The 3004-nt window shown below is 35.4% G+C and overlaps 1 long non-coding RNA gene across 1 annotated transcript; it reads left to right on the plus strand.

Moving 5' to 3' along the window:
* Nucleotides 1-343: 343 nt before the first annotated feature.
* On the plus strand, nt 344-2660 carry LOC113770059. Its single transcript, XR_003468386.1, has 3 exons — nt 344-449; nt 1610-1657; nt 2541-2660. It is a non-coding gene; the product is annotated as an uncharacterized LOC113770059 (long non-coding RNA).
* Nucleotides 2661-3004: the final 344 nt, after the last annotated feature.

Genomic DNA, 3004 nt, shown 5'->3' on the forward strand with positions numbered 1-3004 from the left:
TGCAATGGACGAACCATACCCCACGAGAAGCAACGTGGGAGCTAGAAGAGGACATGCAGAATAGGTACCCATATCTTTTTGATCAAGGTACGCAAGTTTCGGGGACGAAACTTTTCATAAGGGGGGTAGAATGTGAAACCCGCGATTTTTTGGCTCTGTTTTATTAGGGCATTATTGTAAACTTTCCAATTAATTAAAAGATAAAGTTTTTCTTTAAAAAAAAAAAGAAAAAAAAAAGGGGAATAAAAAAATAAAGTAATGGTAGGATAGGGTAAGGGGTACTAGTATAAGTAGCATTAGGATTAGGGTTTTATTGAAACCCTAGACAAAAAAATAAGCGCAACCTTACCTTTCTCTCATCTGCCTCCCTAGAGCAAGAGCCGTCAGAGAAGAGAGAAGGAGAAGAAGGCGTCACCGTCAATCGATCCGACAACTAGGCACCTAAACCTGTAAGTCCCGACTTCACACAAGTAATCTTCTCTTTTAAGTTTTAGTAGTGATATTAATCGTTCTAGGAAATCTTGCGGACATGTATTGTTGCTATATAGGTTTATATATATATGTTTCGATAAGATTCACATCTGGATTAATAGAAATAGGGGGGTGATTTTAATCCTGATATTATAGGGTGTTTGATTCTGTTTAAAAAAAAAAAAGAAAAAAAAAAGGGGGAAGAGCAGCGGCGGCTGCCGCTGCTCTGTTTCAGCTAGGCGTTGCAGAGGCAACGCCACAGGAAGAATACCAAAGGATTGGCCTTTCGGCCAACCCAAGACCGAAGCAAAACAAAAATTAAAAAAAAAAAAATTTAAGGAGGTTGTCGCCAGCACTTGCTGGCGACCATGAATAAAAGCCATGGTTGGCCTTTCGGCCAACCAATGGAAGCAGAGGGCCGCCAGCCTTGCTGGCGACCATTGTTAGTCAAAGATGGTTGGCCTTTTGGCCAACCATGGACCCCACCTGAGGAAAAATAAAAATAAATAAATAAATAAATAAATAAAAAGGGGATGCAATTTAAACTTGGACCAAACTATAGTATAAAATTTAGTAAGTTTTTAATAAATAAATTTTAAATATAACTAGTCCATTTTGATAGTATATCGTGAATATTAAAATTCAGGACCCAATTTAAGGTAATTGTTAGAATTGAAAGGTTAGTTATGTAAAAGTTATACTTAATTAATTGCGTCTATGATACTTAAATGAAAATCTAAAACATCTTAATCTGACCTTATTAAGTCAATTTAGACCATGTAAGGTAAGTTCTGAATTGTTAAACTAGATGCTTAAAATCATGATAATAATAATAATAATAATAATAATAATGAATGATTATAAATTATAAACATTTATAGTAAGATAACAGTCAAAATAATAAACATGTGTATGGATAATTATTTTATTTTAGAAGACGTCACGAAAGGGAAAACTTTCCAAATTAAGAAACTTTCTAAAAATAGGAACTTTCCAAAATAGAAACCACCCAATTTGAGGGAGATGGTAATAGGGTCCATTTAATGGCCTAGGTACGAATCTTATGCTTACTTAGAGGTTGTATATTCATGAGTCTATAGGAAGTAACAACTAATTAGGAAACTCATGCATTTGTTAGGTGCGGTACAAGGACCTAAAGTAGTTCCACTCAAGCAGCTAAGCAAAGGTAGGTGGTACTTACCCTTCTGAGATTTCAAATGTGCAAAATGAGATCCTTGTTTTCAATACTATTTTGTTGTGTTGACTCGAAAGGTGTTTGATTAAATGTTTTACTTGGATATTTATGAAAACTATATTTTACCATACAAAAATGGACCGTGTGACTTATTTGAAAAGTTCTGACATGCTCTTATATACAAAATGAGCCAAATCTTTTATGAAAGTAAAGATTTATGTATATGATATATGAAATGAATTTTGACAAGTAAAGCTCAGAGCAGTCATGGAATAGACGGTAGGGGCTATAGTCCTGTATAATCGCCATGGTAGCCTGGTATAGAGTCCGGCCGATTGACAAGGTCATGGTAGCCTGGTATAGAGTCCGGCCGATTGACCCAAATATGAATGAGACCAATCGGTAGTCATGGAACTTATTGGTCGCCCACCTAGAAGGGGTTCAATCTCTAGGTTGAGTACTCAGTAGCCGGTCATTACATGTACTTGTTATGAGCTGATATGAAAGAATGATTTATAAGCTGATATGGAATGAATTTATGAACTGATTTGAAATGAGGCTTATGAACTGATATGAATTGATTATGAATGGATATGACGGGGTTTGTGATTTGACGAGATGATTTATGACTTTACGATTTCTCATGTACAACTATCCATAAGATGCTTTCAAGTTTCTTGCCATCCTTTACTACTGATTGCTTTACAAATGACGTTACTTTCAAAATTAGGGATGTGAATGATATGCAAACGATTTGATTTGTACTTATATTTGTATATGTATCTACAAAACTAAGAGTGCATGGTCCAACAGAGGGGTAAATATTACCTACTGAGCGATGTGTCGCTCAACCCACTTCTTACCATTTTTGCAGATTTTGAAGAATATGAATTGGTTTACGTAGAAGACCCTGAGGATGACTTTTATTAGCATTAGATGAATAGAAGTTGGCAGGCTAGTTACCTCTAGTTGCTAGACTTATTTACTTTCGTTTCCGCTGTTTCAATAAATGTACGAACATCTTGAATATTCGTAGACTTCCTTTTATATGTAATTCGAACCGCGCTTTATTTGTTTAAATTATTTAGTACTGTCAAGTTAAATTAGTTAATGTAGCCTTGTATTCCTGGGTGGGACTTGGGAGTACGGCGAATGTCATGTGATGGGCACGTGCGGGCTCGGGGCGTGACAAATGTACCATAAGGGCAAACATCTAAAAAGCCACATTAAAGTTATATTATAAGGATAAACTATAAGAATAAGGATAGCAAAGTTAAGGTTACATAAGGATGGAAAGTTAAATATATTCCCCTTTTATGTATTTAGGTCACATGTATT

The sequence above is a fragment of the Coffea eugenioides genome, chromosome 5 (assembly GCF_003713205.1).
Source record: "Coffea eugenioides isolate CCC68of chromosome 5, Ceug_1.0, whole genome shotgun sequence".
NCBI lineage: Eukaryota > Viridiplantae > Streptophyta > Magnoliopsida > Gentianales > Rubiaceae > Coffea > Coffea eugenioides.